The sequence below is a fragment of the Odocoileus virginianus genome, chromosome 4 (genome assembly GCF_023699985.2).
Source record: "Odocoileus virginianus isolate 20LAN1187 ecotype Illinois chromosome 4, Ovbor_1.2, whole genome shotgun sequence".
Classification (NCBI taxonomy): domain Eukaryota; kingdom Metazoa; phylum Chordata; class Mammalia; order Artiodactyla; family Cervidae; genus Odocoileus; species Odocoileus virginianus.
Window position 1 is genome coordinate 26,985,856 of NC_069677.1, and position 18,878 is coordinate 27,004,733.

General features: G+C 39.7%; 1 long non-coding RNA gene across 1 annotated transcript in view; it reads right to left on the reverse strand.

The window, feature by feature from the left end:
- The window catches only part of LOC139034746 (uncharacterized), a 51,500-nt gene extending 41,017 nt beyond the window's left edge, over nt 1–10,483 (reverse strand). The window contains exons 1-2 of the long non-coding RNA XR_011487282.1: nt 10,396–10,483; nt 7,874–7,968 (exon numbers count right to left, since the gene is read on the reverse strand). This is a non-coding gene — a long non-coding RNA (uncharacterized lncRNA). The remainder of the gene's footprint in view (nt 1–7,873; nt 7,969–10,395) is intronic.
- Nucleotides 10,484–18,878: the final 8,395 nt, after the last annotated feature.

Consider the following 18,878-nt stretch of genomic DNA (forward strand, 5'->3'; position numbering starts at 1 on the left):
CTTAAAGCTCAACATTTGGAAAACTAAGATTGTGGCATCTGGTCCCATCACTTCATGGCAAATAGATGGGGAAACAGTGTAAACAGTGGAAGACTTTATTTTTCTGGGCTCCCAAATCACTGCAGATGGTGACTGCAGCCATGAAATTAAAAGACACTTACTCCTTGGAAGAAAAGTTATGACCAACATAGACAGTATATTAAAAAGCAGAGACGTTACTTTACCAACAAAGATCCATCTAGTCAAAGCTATGATTTTTCCAGTGGTCATGTATGGATGTGAGAGTTGGACTGTGAAGAAAGCTGAGCACCGAAGAATTGATGCTTTTGAACTGTGGTGTTAGAGAAAACTCTTGAGAGTCCCTTGGACTGCAAGGAGATGCAACCAGTCTATCCTAAAGGAAATCAGCCCTGAATATTCATTGGAAGGACTGATGTTGAAGCTGCAACTCCAATACTTTGGCCACCTCACACGAAGAGGTGGCCACCTCATGTCTCATTGGAAAAGACCCTGATGCTGGGAGGAATTGGGGGCAGGAGAAGAAGGGGATGACAGAGAATGAGATGGCTGGATGGCATCACCGACTCAATGGACATAAGTTTGAGTAAACTCCGGGAGTTGGTGTGGACAGGGAGGGCTGTGTGCTGCAGTCCATGGGGTCTCAAAGAGTTGGACAAGACTGAGTGACTGAACTGAACTGAACTGAACTGAGGTGAGAGGTGACTAGAGGAAATGCGTGGGAGAAAAAATTTTAAAAATTTAAAAATTTAAATTTTTTAAAAAATTTTAAAAATTTAAATTTAAAAATTTTAACAATTTAAAATTTGAAAAATTTTATATTTCAGGAGACATTGTCAAGAGGTCCACAAATAGTTTATAAAAATTTACACAGTTGAAGGCAAGCTTTTATTTTATCTAACCTGTCCTATACTTGGGAGGAAATTTTTTTAAGTGACTTTAAGCTAGGAGGCAAAATCATAAGTATCAAAAGTTGTAACATAAGCAATCCTCCTCTTTAAACCTCTCTATCTTCCCCCCAAGAGACACCCATGTGTCCAGCAAAGACAACTCTGCCCAATGGCAAAGCAGTACTCCAGTGAATTTCTAGATAAACAGTAGACGGACAGGGGAGAATGCGGAAATTCAGGCTTAAAGCAATGAGGGAGCCCTTGGAGTTAAACCAAGAACCATAACCAACTACTTTATAAAAATATACATGTGTATAAAATTATATGAATAAGAAATTTCACTAAAACAGTTTGCAACATCCCCAAAAGATTGCCTACATGCTTTTCACAATGGGACCAGTTAAGTACATTCTTGGTAATGCTCTGCAGCTATCGAAAGGATAGTAGTGTCGTGCAAAGATGTCTGTGATAGATGATTAAGAAAAGCAAGTGACAAGACAATGTGAAGAGTACAACCCATTTGTTTCTAAATGTGACTGTGCAAGTGTATTCGTGTGTGCCCATACATGGCTAGAAAGGAAAAGGCCTAGAGCGACACACACTCAGTTATGATCAGTGTCAACCTCTTAAAGAGGGTGGCAGGAATGGGATAGGAATGTGGCCTGGAAGGGCTTTTACATTTTCATTCTATATGCTTAGGAAACCTTTTTACATAATTACTTGTGCAAATATTTTAAGACGAGTGTGTGTACTACTTCTGTAATTTTTTCATAAAGCGCCATTAGACGAATTGCTAAGCTGCTTTCTTTTCATGAAAAAAGAAGATGTGGGTACCAAGGAGGCTCTCTCTTTCCCCAGGAACGTGGGCCAATGGTTTCCACAAGCGCCATCAGGTCAGCACCACAGTGTTCAGTGATTAAAATGTGCCTCTGAGCTGCCATTGACCATATAATCTAGCTCTCAATGGGATTCAAATATATCACAGCTTGATTCAATTCCATTTTATAGGATATAATTTCACCCCAAGCCAGGAATCCAGGCCCCCTAGATAACAGATCTTTATTGGGCATCTGCCTCTGAGAGCCTGTGCCATGAGGCAGATAGAATTAGTTCCTAAAATTAGTGAGGATGAGGAAGTATTTTTTTTAAGCGTATATTGATTTTAGATGGCAAAACACCTTCTCCCTAGAAAGCAATCTAAACCATAGCATTGTATATGGTGGAAATGATCTGTCTTTAAAATGTTCATTTAGAAAACTCTTCCAAGCTGAAAGCCGACTCGCCAAAGTCCATGCTTCACTGTGTCTCCTGGAATGTGACAGCCACTCACAGCAATTGAAAATGCAGAGCCAGCAGTGATCAACTGAGACCAAGGAACTCGGCAACTGAGACTAAGGATCTCGGCAGTCCACAAGGAGCAGCTTGTGGTGTGCTCCCAGGAAAGGCAGGATGAATCCACAAGCCCTTACTCTCAGTTCAGGACCCAAAAATGCTCTAAATGGAAAGGTTTTACAACTCATTTGCCTCCAGAACTGAACTCAAATGGTAGAAAATCTGAACTGATTGACACTTCTTATGGGCTTTATTATTTCACATATTGTAAATATTCAGTATGTTTCAAAATATATGAATATGTCCTTATTAGGAAATACTAGTCATCTCAACTCTGGAAAAATTATATTCATTCAGAATATTCATTGTGGTATCTCTCTAAAGTTTAAAAAACTACACATTTGAAACCATTTTTGACTTTGAGTGTTTCAAATAAGGAATGAGGACCTGTATATGCTATGACCAATGAAGGTTTGAAAGAAATGAGGTATAAGTTTCCCCAATAATCAAGTGCAATGTAACCCTTGATTGTGCACATGTACACACACACACACACAAGTTCAAATAACTTTTCAATGTCTAATACATAACTGCTTCATTATTAGAGAAATAAAATGAGTTACTAGGAATAAAGAGATGGAGGAGGGCATGCAACCCACCCCAGTATTCTTGCCTGGAGAATCCCCATGGACAGAGGACCCTGGCGGGCTGCAGTGCATGGGGTCGCAAAGGGTCGGACACAACTGAGTGACTAAGCGCAGCACAGGAATAAAGAGAAGCAAGTGAAACTAAGCCCATGTCAAAACCATTAGTAATAGGAAATGGCTCTTTCCTGCTTTGGTTTTGAGAGATATTAGCCTATACTTGCTAAATGAAATAACACACCAAGAACATTTTACTTATGGTATAGGAAATAAGTATGACCTCCTCAAAGTAAAACCTTTCCAGATCCCTTTAAATGAGCATGACCTCATTCTCTCCTTGGGAAAAGATTTTGAGGGACCAGTAATTAGGAACACTTAGCTGCTTCTGTGGGTACACAATATAACCAACTTGTGAAAGCAACCCTGAAAATGTAGGAAAGACCCCTATATAGACTTAACTCCATTGACCCATTGATTTCACCCTAGGAAGGGCTTATAGAACATTAGCGTCAGCTTATCTTTTAAATAACTTATAAAATCACTTTGCTTTTTTTTTTAAACCAAACTTCTAGAAGAAAACAGAAGATAAAATCTATATGAGTGGGAGTTAAGCAAAGAAATCTTAGATATGACACCCAAAGCATAATCCATAATATAAAAAGTTGACTAATTCAGACTTCATCAACATTAAATACTTTTGTTCTTCAAAAGTCACATCTAGAAAGAAAGTTACAATTAAAAACCATGAAAAGATAAGTCATAGATTGGGAGAAAATATTTGTAAATCATATCATATATAAATATATATATGGTTTATAGTCAGAATCTATAAAAAATTGCAATAATAAAAAAAATGGCCTGGCTTTTTAAAAAAATGGACAAAAGATTTAACTAGACATTTTACCATGGAACATACAAGATGGCTTTACTGTGCCCAACATCATTAGTTGTGCCCAGAATCATTAATTATTAGGAAAATGCAAGTTAAAATGACACTGTGCTACCACTGCACAATCATTAGACAAGCTATAATAAAGAAGACTGACAATACCAAGTGTCAATGAGGAGGTGGAGAAACAGGAACCCGCATATATGCTGGTAGAAATGTAAAATGAAATAAGCACTTTGAGGAATAATTTGGCAGTTTTTTTTTAAGTTAAACATATACCATCATAAGACCCTGTGATTCCACTCATAGGTATTAACCCAAGAGAAATAAAAATGTATGTCCCTACAAAAACTTGTATGCAAATATTCATAGTATCATTATTTGTGACAGGCAAATACTGAAAATAGCTTCCAGCTGGAAACAGTTCAAATGAACAAACAAAATGAGTACATCTATGAGTAATGGAACACTACTCAGTATTAACTGATAGGTCCATCAACACGATTGGACCTCAAAAAAATCGTTTGCTAAGTGAAAGACGCCAGACACAAGAGGCGACATACTGTGATTTTATTTATATGAAATTTCTAGATAAAGGCAAAATTTTAGAGCTAGAAATCAGATCAGTTCTAGAGCTGGAGCAGATGTGTATCTCAGGGAGGTACCAAAGGAAACTTTGGGGGTAACATAAATGCTGTAAATCTCAGCTGTGGTGATAACTGCACAAGTGTATAAATTTATTTAGAAATCACCAAACCATTAGAAAAGATCACTTGCTTCATTCATATTTGACACTATCTCTTTTGGGGCATATATAGATCAAGAAGAATATGTTTTAGGAAGTATGGGTTAAAACAATCTGAGACAATACAAAATTACTGGGTGGCCACAACTGAATTAGTCCATAAACTTGTCATCTTGTGCTCACTGCCCCATTATTGGCCATAGGAAAACTAGAAATAACCTAAAGTTCATCAACAGGGTAATGGTTAAACAAAAAAAAAAAAAACCTCATCTATATTATGAAAGGCCATGAATATGCCACTGTAAAAAAGAATTGAAAGATCTCCAAAATATGCTAAGTGACAAAAAAAAAAAAAAAGACAAGAACAAAAATGACTAGTGTAATTTAAACCTAATGCACACACACACAAAGTTACATTAGGCTGAACCCCAGGGAAGACTGAGACAATGAGGGTAGAAGGGGACTTTTATATTTAATAAGTTAAGTTCTCTTCTGTGATATTGTAACTTTTTCATTTTTAATTTCAAAATATGTACCATTGTTACGGTTTAAAAATACTAAATGTTTTTTACTGGCCCTTGACTAAATATCACTTCTCTATTGGCAAGCAGCTGGATATCCTAGTAGCTTACTAGAAATGATAACCATGACAGCAAGATTCTCTGTGCACAAAGTTTCTACTATGACAGCATGACCACGCAATGCTACACCCCTACTCTGAGGGGACTGTGAAGTTCAAGGAGTCAAGTCATCTGCCCAAGCCCACCCAGGTAGGCAGAGTGGGAGTAAGGCCTCTTAACTTTAAATCTGGCCTTTTTGAGGCCTCTTAACTTTAAATCTGGCCTTTTCATTCAGCTGCCTGCCTCATCAAGGATGATGATCAGCATAATGGTGACCCTCAGGCACTACAGTATCCTAAACGCCTTCTGAATCATCAAAGAAAGGTTTAATTATATTTAGTGCAACTGGGGTTTTACCCATATGTTATTGTGTTTTAATCTCTGGAAAAGTCTTCAGCCTCTACAACACATACTGTCACCTTTGGTTTGAAGACTGTGGCTGACAGGACCCCTCTGGCCAGGCTGAAAAACAGAGAACTTACTGGGGTTCTTTTTTAGTTAATTTATTTATTTGAATTGGAGGATAATTACAATATTGTGATGGTTTTTGCCATACATCAGTTTGAATCAGCCATAGGTATACATGTGTCCCCTCCATCCTGAACCCCCTCCACCCACCCTCCCCACACTATCCCTCCTAACACTGAAACGTACACATTACCATATGTGAAATAGAGAACTTACTCTCAGGTTGATCCCATTCATGATCCGAAACTATTTTACTTTCCTCTAAAAGAGAAGATATTTCTCTGCCCTCAAGTCTCTCTTCTCTTAAAGACGGGGTCAGTCCGGTCTTCCCACAGTCGGAGAACAGAAGGGGTCAGGAGGGGGTGGCCTGAGCCACCACCAGCAGAGGCCTCAGGGTGCTACAGCCTTGAGACTTCTCTCCCAGCTCCCTCCTATCAGCTGGGGCACTGGTAACAATCTCCTGGTCACCACACCCTCACTGTGGCTTTGCATTGTCACCACGTGTGAATGGGAGCTCTCACAATGAAAGGGAAGTGCGCCAGTAAAGGGAAGCAAGTCTGAGCTCAGGCTGAAGGCCTGAGGCCACGCTGCTTTGAAGAATAGCAAACATGGGCCTTTAAACTACAGAGGGAGCTTCTTTGTGACCATACAGGCTACCACAGCAAGGGCAATGTCCTTTCGGGGTTGATCTGCTCAGTCCACACAGGTTAAAACAGACGTTGCATTTTCTATGTGGAGACGAGGTAAAGATCTAAGACTGGGAATCTGGTAGCCCATCCTAGAAATAAAGAGACGGAACTGTGCCTAGTAAGAGCCCATTTTAGAACCAGACAAACTTGAGTTCAAAACCAGCCATGGACTCTAATTGGATAATTTGAAGTAATCTATATGCCTCAGCTTCTTTGTCTATAAATCAAGGTAGGGATAACGCTTACTTTGATGCTGTGATTAAAGATTAATCTGTGTAAAGTACCTAGTATCATTCCTGGCACATGATTACTAAAAGGTAGACATTATTACTATCAAACTCTCATCCTGGTTCTGCCACAAAAATGAAAAAAAAACAAATAGCTGATTCCTCAAGATCCTCCTAGTTCAGAAACTTTATGATCCTGTTACTGAAATGAGCAAGAGGGCTAACTAACTTGATTACCATGACAAGCCCCAGAACTCCATAAGTTAGGGATTCATTTCCAGGTCTCCAAGACGTCCTGGTTTCTGCTGCCCCAGGAGCGCTAGAGCAGGCTCCAGACTCCACACTGATAAATCACAACCCAGGTGCAAGACCAGGTGTCCACTGTAGGATTCATTAACCACAAGGATGAAATGAAAGAAGTACAATTCCTACCTCCACATTATTTTTTCTTAAAGGCTTTTTCTTTAACCCTCTATTGATAAAAATCACCACACTCTTTGTGGGTTGGCAAATGTTAAAAAACAAAGAAGAAAACTATCAACTATAAATTCATATGCAGCTGTGAATACTTCATTTTATTTCAGATCTTTTACCTACACATATTCCTCCTTTTGTAAGTGAACTCACTGCATGCTCAACTCCCTGTTTCACTTAATATTTTAACAACCAATTCCCCAGTCAATGGTTCTCTATAGAGCTTGTAGCTTGTGGCTGTAGTCTCTATATCCTGGCAGACACAACCACACATACTACTCAGTCCATCTCCTAAAAGTCCTGAAGGAAAAAGAGTGCCAGAGAAATCAGTAGTCACCCTCCTTAAAGTCCTCGATCCCCATGATTTTCATAAAGTTTGGAGTTATTCCTAGGACACAGTTCTCCATTGGCTTTTTTGATGGTCTCTCTGAAGAAGAAGGGCATTGGGGAGAAAATGGTTTAATTCTTCTCTGCCCCCTGAGATTCTACATCTGACCATCGGACAATGGCTATAGAAGTCCAAAGAGCTGTAAAGTCGGGGGGGGGGGGGGGGGGGTGGTGGTGAAAAGTTAGGTCACAGAGCAACTAGAGTAAAAAAGCAAAGATCCTCCTAACACCTACAGTTCATATGGTTGGGTTGGTTTTGTTTAGTCACTAAGTCAAGTCCAGTGCTTCTGTGGCCCCATGGACTATAGCCTGCCAGGCTCCACTGTCCATGGATTTCCCAGGCAAGAATACTGTAGTAGACTGTCATTTCCTACTCTAGGGGATCTTCCTGACCCAGGAATTGAACTCATGTCTCCAGCAAGTCTCCTGCAGACACAGATTCTTTATCAAGAGCCAGGGCCAGGAAATCCAGCTGATAGACCACACCTACCTCTAAAAGTCTTGACATCATAGAGATGTACTCCCCTCTGTCTGGGTGATCACAGGAAAATGCCCAGGAGAATGCAGTCATGATGTTTCTGTGGACTGTTTTTAGAAAAGAAAAGTAAAAATTAAAAATAAAAAAAGAAAGGAAGAGGAATGAAGGAAAGAATATTAAATAAGTGAACATAATTTGAATATTGGCAGTGTCACTGGTGTTAATAAACTAGTATCAGCTTGGGACTGATCATTAATAGGAAATGGTAGAGTTGGAATGGTAGTAGTGGTATTATAAATAATAACACCAAAGAATTACTTTCTTTTCAAAAATGACATTTGGACCAAGCATGAAGCCAAAATTCAAAACTATCCACCAAGAGCACCTCTGGCATTAAGTTGCTAAAACTCCAGATTCAGAAGCATAGTCAAGAGGGGCGCACTGTTATAAGTCAGAGCTTGCAGTAGGGAGCAGGCTTCTGTCTATCTGCTCCTTCAAGGGAACTAAAAGATTAGCAAAGAACAGTGAGTTCATGTTGCACTGAGAGCCACTGGGGATAATTCAGGAGAAAAACTTCCAGCACAGGACAACGTGGCTACCCAGATGAGCTGAATGTGAACAGAGCATCTGTCAAGTGATATACCTGGCCCCCTCCTTCTTACCCCTTCACTTGGTGCCAAAGGGCAATGATGGCACTGGGGGAAAGTTATTTTCATTGCATAGTAAACACTTCCCCTGGGTTGAATAAAACAGTTAGCCTGCCTAGAGTATCCATTCTCCAGTGCACCTTGTATTGATCCTAATTTTCCAGTGGGGCTAGTGTGGGGGTAAGCACCTATCTGAAAACTCTCTTAACCTTATAATTATTTTATATATTCCATTTTACAGGATTCTGTACCTATACTAAGAGCCAAATATGAACCAAGTAAAGGTATTCATCTCAGATAGTAAAGTGCACTCTTGTGATTTATGAGTCTCTCCAGTTAGTCAGGACCCCTAGTAATAGCATTTAGAAAGATGGTGAAGATACTGAAAAATCCAAAGAAAGTAAATCCACTCTTATGTTAGAAAGCAAAGAAGAACTAAACAGTCTCTTGATGAAAGTGAAAGAGGAGAGTGAAAAAGTTGGCTTAAAACTCAACATTCAGAAAACTAGGATCATGGCATCTGGTCCCATCACTTCATGGCAAATAGATGGGGAAACAATGGAAACAGTGACAGACTTTATTTTGGGGGGGCTCCAAAATCACTGCAGATGGTGACTGCAGCCATGAAATTAAAAGACACTTGCTTCTTGGAAGAAAAGTTATGACCAACCTATCAGCATATTAAAAAGTAGAGACCTTATCAACAAAGGTCCATCTACTCAAAACTATGGTTTTGCCAGTAGTCATCTATGGATGTGGGAGTTGGAGTATAAAGAAAGCTGAGCACCAAAGAATTGATGCTTTTGAACTGTGGTGTTGGAGAAGATTCTTGAGAGTCCCGTGGACTGCAAGGAGATCCAACCAGTCCATCCTAAAGGAAATCAGTCCTGAATATTCATTGGAAGGACCGATGCTGATGCTGAAACTCCAATACTTTGGCCACCTGATGCAAAGAACCGACTTACTGAAAAAGACCCTGATGCTGGGAAAGATTGAAGCCTGGAGGAGAAGGGGATGACAGAGAATGAGATGGTTGGATGGCATCACCGACATGGTGAACATGAGTTTGAGCAAGCTATGGGAGTTGGTAATGGACAGGGAAGCCTGGCATGCTGCAGTCCATGGGATTGCAAAGAGTTGGACATGACTGAGTGACTGAACTGAAAGCAGTGTATAGTTATAATAAGTGGGAAACCAAAGGTACTCAAAGATGCTTACAGACTCACGGTACATCTCAGCTCTTAGGAAGGTTTCTTGCCCCCAGTTATTTCTTCCTCCAACTTACCTGTTGTCTCTCTTCTAAAGTTTTTCTAGTAAGGCTCCTCTAATCACCTTCCCAGAAATCCCTTCTTCCTCTGAACTCCTAGTGCTCTTATTGTTGCTACAGTTTCAAAATGTCAACTGTATTGCTGGTCAGTATGTCCCATCTTTCACATGAGTTATTCTCTCTTTGAAATTAAAGTTTCTTTTGATTCTGAAAAATCCCCACAACTCTCAGAGCAGGGTCTGACAATGTGATGATCAGAACCAACTCAGAGCCTCATGGGGGAGCACTGACCCACCTGTGACCTCTAATGACCCTGCTGGGTCAGTTCTCACCCCTGCCTCTACTTCCTCATCACCTGCCTCTTAATCTCCAGCCCTAACACCTCTCTCTACCCAAGCAGCTTCTTTACTAGTTCCCAACTCTCTCAGGCAGCTGGAACCTCAAATGATATTTGATTTGTCACATTTTTCAGTTTTATTTCATAATCCTCTCGTTCACAAGGCACAGAACCCTTTTAGGGGCTAGAGACCAGGTGGGTTCAAAGGCCTGTCCTTGGAAATACCATCTTTCCAGTGACAATTCTTGAAGTTCAGTCCCATCTATCATGCAAAGTTCCTTACTTTGGGTGATTTTTCTCTCAGGAATATGATATTCCTCAACAATGCCCCAGCAGTCCATCAGTTATAACCGTCAAGGTCGCAATTTCAATTGCCAAGAGCATTCAAATTCTCTCCCATGGTGCACCTGGGCACCAGGCCAATCAGATGGTGAGAGGGTCATTGCGTAACCCTGAGCATTCCATGGCAATTAGGAAGAGGGGTTTTCCACCTAGGGCACAGGGAGGACCCTATGAGGAGGGGATGGTACCCCTCAGGCCAGTGAATTAGAATCTTGGTGTTGACCTATTCCAAACCTTCCAACCAAGAAATGAAGTTCCTAGGAGATTAGGGTAGACAGGTTTTCGGTGGGGGTCCCTAAAATCACATTGTACTGAGCAATACTTGACAGAATACTTTTTAATCTTTTTTCATTTATTTTTATTAGTTGGAGGCTAATTACTTCACAATATTGTAGTGGTTTTTGCCATACATTGACATGAATCATCCATGGATTTACATGTGTTCCCCATCCTGATCCCCCCTCACACCTCCCTCCCCATCCCATCCCTCTGGGTCTTCCCAGTGCACCAGCCCCAAGCACTTGTCTCACGCATCCAACCTAGGCTGGCGATCTGTTTCACACTTGATAATATACATGTTTCAATGCTATTCTCTCAGATCATCCTACCCTCGCCTTCTCCCACAGAGTCCAAAATTCTGTTCTATACATCTGTGTCTCTTTTTCTGTCCTGCATATAGGGTTATCGCTACCATCTTTTTAAATTCCATATATATGCGTTAGTATACTGTATTGGTGTTTATGTTTCTGGCTTACTTCACTCTGTATAATGGGCTCCAGTTTCATCCATCTCATTAGAACTGATTCAAATGTATTCTTTTTAACAGAATACTTTTTTAATAAGCGGTTTGCAACTTTTAAAAAATTTAGCACAACTAAAACTATCATGTGACCCAATATATATCTGAAAGAAAACAACACTAATTCAAAAAGATACATGCATCCCAATGTTCGGAGAAGCTCTATTTATAGTAGCTAAGACATGGAAACAACTTAAGTGTCCATGAACAGTTAAATGGATAAAGAATATATAAAATGAATATAAATATATAGTGGAAAACTACCCAACCATAAAAAAAATGAAATTTTGTTATTTGAAGCTACATAGATGGACTTGAAGAGCATTATGCTAAGTGAAATAAGTCAGACAAAAATATATAAACACTATAAATTATATCACTTATATGTGAAGTCTAAAAAATACAACAAACTGAATTTAACATAAAAGAAACAGACTCACAGATAGAACAGACTAGTGGTTACCAGTGGGGGCGGGCAATATAGTGCTGGGGGAATAGAAGGTACAAACTACTGGGTGTAAAATAGGCTCAAGGATGTATTCTACAACATGGGGAATATAGCCAACATATTTTATAATAACTGTAAATGGACATTAACATTTAAAACTTATATAAAAATTTTTAAAAATTAAAGTAGCTAAAAAAAGAAAGCCATAGTAAAGAAAAGTCTTTTTAAAATTTGTTTTAATACTAGACAGCTTTATTGAAAAGGTGCATTGGCCAATTCTTATTAGCATTTTTGTTGTTTTTTAATGTCTGTCTTCATTGGGAGACAGTGTTGACTCTAACAATTTGTGTGCATTTGTGGTTACTCACCCCTTACAGGTTGCCTTGAACAGCTTGGTTTCTCCCCCTGTGATGGGATATAAGCTCTAACAATAACCAGTCTCCCATTTATTATTGCTGAATAATTCCTTCTCAGTGGCTTTATAATAATAATATTAAAAAAAGAATCCATATTGTTCTGTTTGGCTCTTTTGAGATTCCTAGTATCTCATTACATCAGGGGAGTCTTTGTTTCCTCAAGGTAAAAAAAACAAAAACCAGAAACCCACATATTACTGGCCTTTTTATTTAGCTGTCACAATACCAGCAGTGGGAGAGTCAGTATGAGGAGGAAACAATAGTAACATGGATCACTTCACATTAAAATGTGGTACCTAATTATTGTTTTTAGGGGCAGTTAATAAGTGGTACTTGTAGGTGATTAAATACATTTGGGCTTGGAAGACCAATGGGGTGAGAAGAAAGCCACTCAGTTTAGTAACAGTGTGGAGAGAGAGAGAGTTTGAGTACTGCATCTGCTTCCATAGTCCCATCCCACCCCACCCACAGAGCCTTCTCAGGAGTTTAACAATGGGCTGAGGAGGCCTGGGAACCACCCAGCCAACAGAGGCCATTCACAAAGGACAACCTGAGTTTGCTATGTATCATCACAGATGCAGCTTAGCATCCGTGGAGAACAAAAAAGATGGGGAGTGTGTTTACAGCTGGTGATGCTGAATAGAAGGTCCCTGAAGATGTCAAATATCAGGAGTCCCTACCCTACAGCATGTATTATACCAGATACTGAGGATGAAAAGGTAAATAATAAGCCTCCCCAACCCTTGGGAAACTCCACCTTGCAGTGAAGATAGACCCATATATACTGCTATAGATTTAATATTTGTGTCCCCCCCAAAATTCATATATTGAATTCTAACCCTCAAGCTGATGGCGTTAGGAAGTAGGGTATTTGAGAGGTAATTAGGTCATGATGGTGGAACCCTTATGAATGAGGTTGGTGCCATTAAAAAGGAGCCCCAGAGAGCTGCCTTCTTCCCTCCCACCTTTGGAGGATATAATGAGAAGTCACCCGGAAGAAGACCATCACTCAGCCATGGTGCCACCCTGATCTCAGACTTCCAGCCTCCAGAACTGTGAGAAACGAATGTCCATTGTTTACAAGTGACCCAAGCTGTCACTTGTAAACGCATTCCCAAAATCCTATTTTTAGTTCTATTTAAGGTGTTATGTAACTTACATGCAGAGTGCATCATGAGAAATGCTGGGCTGGATGAAGCACAAGAGCTGGAATCAAGATTGCCAGGAGAAATATGAATTACCTTAGACACGCAGATGACACCATCCTTACGGCAGAAAGTGAAGAACTAAAGAGCCCCTTGATGAAAGTGAAAAAGGAGAGTGAAAAAGTTGATTTAAAGCTCAACATTCAGAAAACTAAGATCTTGGCATCTAGTCCCATCACTTCATGGCAAATAGATGGGGAAACAGTGGAAACAGTAGCAGACTTTATTTTGGGGGGCTCCCAAATCACTGCAGATGGTGACTGCAGCCATGAAATTAAAAGACGCTTACTCCTTGGAAGAAAAGTTATGACCAACCTAGACAGCATATTAAAAAGCAGAGATATTAAAAAATAATAATAAAAAATAATAAAAAGCAGAGATATTCCTTTGCCAACAAAGGTCCATCTAGTCAAGGCTATGGTTCTTCCAATAGTTAGGTATGGATGTGAGAGTTGGACTATAAAGAAAGCTGAGCACCAAAGAATTGATGCTTTTGAACTGTGGCATTGGAGAAGACTCTTGAGAGTCCCTTGGACTGCAAGGAGATCCAACCAGTCCATCCTAAAGGAGATCAGTCCTGAGTGTTCATTGGAAGGACTGATGTTGAAGCTGAAACTCCAGTACTTTGGCCACCTGATGTGAAGAGCTGACTCTTTGGAAAAGACCCTGATGCTGGGCAAGATTGAGGGCAGGAGAAGAAGGGGATGGCAGAGGATGAGATGGTTGGATGGTATCACCGACTCAATGGACATGAGTTTGGGTAAACTCTAGGAGTTGGTGATGGACAGGGAGGCCTGGCATGCTGCGATTCATGGGGTTGCAAAGAGTCAGACATGACTGAGTGACTGAACTGAACTGAAGGGCTATGGAAGTTCACATAATTAAATGGGACTTGAAAAAAACAGGTTAGAAAATTTTATGTTTAGTATAATCACAATTTTATTACATGAAATAACCATGGAGAGAAAAAAATAAATGCCTAGAAGACAACTGGTGAAAACAGGAATACCCATATCCATTATCTTATAAAATCTATTAATATTTTCTATTTTTAAGTTCCCTGAATTTTTTCAAATTCTTGATAAATGAACACACATTGCTTTAATAGGAAAAAAAAATTACCTTTTGAAATAACAAAGAAGGAATTATTATCCCTTCCCAGTGGCAAAACTCACAGGAAAGCAGGATACTATGGCAGCAAAAACACTGGCCTCTTTCTTCAGTGTAGACCTGAAGTGTTTGCAAGTCCTTGATTTATAGGAGGCAGGACTTTATGAAATAGGTTTCATGATCCCCATTGTGTAGATGGAGAGGAAGCCTTAGAAAAATCCATTCACCTGTTATTCAAAAGATGCTTACAGCACCCATGAGTCAGTCAGTCATAGAGAGACCAAGTTTCTGCTCTCCCAGTCAGGATCCCACAGACTAGTCATTCAACAGGCAGATTTGCTCAAAGCTGAAGAGTGCAGAGCCAGGATATGGATCCAGGTCCTTCTGCTTTCAGGACTCAAGTTCTTTTCAATGGAGCCCTGCGGTTCCTAAGCACGGATTCAAAATACATTAGACTATTTTAGGGCCCCCAAAACAGGCATGGAAGGCATATGGCCACACTGTTCAGGCTTTCTTATCTTTAATTCATCCTTTGCAATCACCACCCACCGTCGTTTCAACCGGGGTTTCCATCTTTCATCAGAGGTGGGGAGAGTGGATGAATAAAAGTGAAAGAATTTTTCTATACATCCATTTTCATCATGTGACTCTAATACTCAAAATTTGTTCAAGGATTGCCCATCACACGGTCATTCAAGGCCTTGACTGTCCTTATACTCCTCCTACCCATCCCATCTGTGAGTCCCCCTCCAATCCACTGTGTCCCTGCATCAGTCCACTGACTGAGCTACACCTCTTTATCAGCTTCATGGCTTTGGACAGTTTACTTAATATCATTAAATTCCATTTCCCCATTATAAAATTTTTTTAATTAATTTGTTTTTAATTGGAAGATAATTGCTTTATAATATCCTGTTGGTTCCTGCCATATATCAGTATGAATCAGCCATATGTGTATATATATATGTCTCCTTCCTCTTGAACCTCCCTCCCACCTCCCACCCCATCCCACCCCTCTAGGAATTATATCTCATCAGGATTTTTAAAATATTTATTTATTTATTTATTTATTTGGCTGTGTCGGGTCTGAGTTGTTGTATTCAGGATCTTCGTTGTATAACGTGGGATCCTTCCCATGCAGCACGCAGACTCTCTAGTTGTGGTCTCTGGACTCAGTAGTTGCTATTCCCAGGCTTAGTTGCTCCATGTCATATGGGATCTTAGTTCCCTGACCAGGAATGGAACCCCATCCCCTGCAATTTGAATTATTTTCTTTTTTAAGAAAGAGATTTATTTATAGGTTTATTTATTTATCTGGTATTTATATTAGAGCTTAGGATCCAGCTGCACAATTCTTTTCACAAAGAAATTTCAGCTGAATCTGTCTCGTTTTGAGTTTCTTCACATACACAGAGTGCAGGACAAGTTCTTAACCACTGGACCACCAGGGAAGTCCCTATCTCATCAGAATTCATTAAGAATTAAATAAAATGTTTCCTATGGAGCACTTTGCAAGGCCCAGAGTTAAGTGATCTGTAATGTTAATTTGTTGCTATTATTATGGTTGTGACTTTGTTAGTCTTCTGTTTTTTTCTTTTCCCTTCCCATATCTTTATTTACACCTTTTCCTTCCTCCTCCTCATAGCCCAAACCTAAATCATTTAATTCCCAGGTCCTACCTTAAAGCCCTACAGGCAATCCTAGCACATAGTAAACACTCCCTCCTCTGAATCCCTTTTGTACTGACAGCAATGTTGTGGTGAGAGTTGCAGGACAACCTAGTGACTAAAATCCTCAGACTCAGGTGTCAAAATACCTGAATCCAAGTCCCTGATCTACTGCTCACCAGTTGCAGGCAAATTTCATCACCCAGAGTTGGTGTCCTGTCACTTTGGGCTGACCTGGAGAGAAGCCAGCAGACATGCCTGCCACCCTCACCCTAAAGTCTGCTGGGCATTGTGGGAGGGCAGTCAGAGTCCTGTCCCCCAGCCCTGAGATGCATCACTAGGCATTTGCCTGGAAATCACCAGGCAAAAACAACCACCAGTCCTTTGAAATCACGTCGCCAAAAGTCAATCACAAATTTGTAGTGCAAGTGTAGTGCAAAGTCCTAAATTGAAAATTACTGTTATAATGAAGTAGCCTCCATCAGCTTTATGGCAAAGGCCCATGTCCTTTAATTACTTTAAAGAACACTTTGGTGACAAAGAAAGCAAGATTAGTTAAAAGTTTTGTTTGAAAAGGCCTAGGTTCCAAATGGGATTTATTCTATCTCCTACTAAGACTTTCCTAAAGTTTATGTCTTGCCTAAAGCCTCGTGCAAACAGTAGGTATACAAGCTCTGTGCACATTGCTCAGTTGTGTCCAACCTTTGCAACCCCATGGACTGTAGCCTGCCAGGCTCCTCTGTCCATGGAATTTTCCAGGCAAAAATACTGGAGTGGGTTGCCATTTCCAACTCCAGGGTATCGTCCCAACCCAGGGATGAAACATACATCTCTTGCATCCCTTGCATTGGCAGGCAGATTCTTTACCACTGCAGTACCTGGGAAGCCTATGGTAAACAGCATATGCTAGAAATTTATTTAATCTTTAAAAGTCATGTATTTAAAAAAATAATTAAAAAACATAAAAGTCATGTATTTGTTATTAATTAATTTGAAAAGGATAGCAAAATTGACATCTTTGACTAAATAATTCTAACTTGCTAGAAATTTCAGCCAGAAATACATTCCCCTTGTCTAGGAAAAACATTTTTTTGAGGTTTAACTGTGATAGAAAAAAAAAAGAGACAACCTCAATGTCCATCAGTGGAGGAATGAGTAGGTGAGCTGGAATAACACCACACTAAGAAATACTATTCAGACTCAAATATGCACTAACTTGGAACAGTCTCCTAGACACATTTTTAAATTAAAAAAAAAGTTTCAAAAAAAAAGATTTTTATTTATATTTATTTTTTAAATCTCCAGAGAAATTACATTTGTATGTAAATGTGAAAGGAAATTCAAAAAATAAGAAGAAAACTTCTGACAGTCAGTCACCACTTACCTTTTAGGGAGGGGAAGACAGAGTGCATGATTGCGTGTAAAGTGAAAGAGCAAAGAGGCATGGAAATGAAAGTATTCATTTAACGTTTCACAATAATACAATAGTTGTATATTATTTGTATAATAAAAAAAAATACTGTCAAAGCGGAATAAACTATTTAAATTTTGTTAGAAGTAATTCTAGACATGATTCAGACAAAAACATATTTGCCAAAGTATTACCAACAGAGTAAAGAAATTATTTCAGATCCTTTATTTTCCTCTGTGTGTTTGTGTGTGTGTGGTTTAAAAGCTGGTTTCCTTTAGGTCATTCTGTTTACACTGCCACTTCACTCTGCCTTATCTGAGAATAAATTCCATGGCTAATGTGTTTTTAAAAATTAGAAAGTTTCCTTACTTAAAAGCCACCAATCACCTGGATTGACGCTAACAAGTGTACTGAGCAAAATCTGATTTAGGTGGAATGGCAGGTCCAGGAAATGAAAATTTTGCATCACATGGCATTTCAGAACATGACAGTAGTCACTTAACAAGAGGTCCCTTTATCTTTCCTAAGGAAAGCATTTTAGGGTGGAAGTTGTCTAATTGTTCCAGGACATCCAGGTGAAGCCAGGCTCCATTCACCTGAGCCACCCTTTTCATTGTTCCCTTGAAGGCTTACCTGCCGGCACCGAGGTGGTTCTACCCGCAGTGGCTTAGAGGGCCGGCCCTGGGGGCTGTTTCTCATAGTCTGCGTGCTGCATCTTGCCCTGAGACCCTGAGGAGGCTTTGTGGTATCACGACTTTCAGACAGACAAGCTGCTAAAGTAAACAGCAGGGGAGAACAGGCCAGGCCACACACCTAAAAGACACCTACATTTCAAACATTAGCACATGTCAAGATGGTTTAAGATCGATTAAAATAGTCTCAATGCCATCAGAAGCCTCACTCACCGTCCCCTGAATGAGTTTCTCTTTCTTTTCCCCACTTCCTCAAAACACCGGTAACCAGAGAGCAATTGTCTCAGAAATCTCAGAAATCCAGGGGCATGGCAAAGTGTCCCAACTAGAATGCTGCAGGATAGCAAGGAGAAACATGCCACCAAACATAAAGTAATCAACTGCTTCACAGAATATCTAACATAATCATAAAAATGGGGAAATGTGTTTTAGATAGCAAAAGATAGTAACATTATCAAAAGGAGATTTGAGCAGTTTTTTGTACAAGCTAGTTTTAGAACACGTTTTCATCTGTCAGATAAATTTTAAATATCAAAATATGATTTTCTTTGAGTCCAAAATTCAGGGAGAGGTTGATTTTATACATGATGGTGGTATATGGCTCTGGCTTCAATAGAAGGGAAGGAGGGCAATTTATCCAGACAAATCAGATTTTTAAATCTGAAGAAGGGGGACT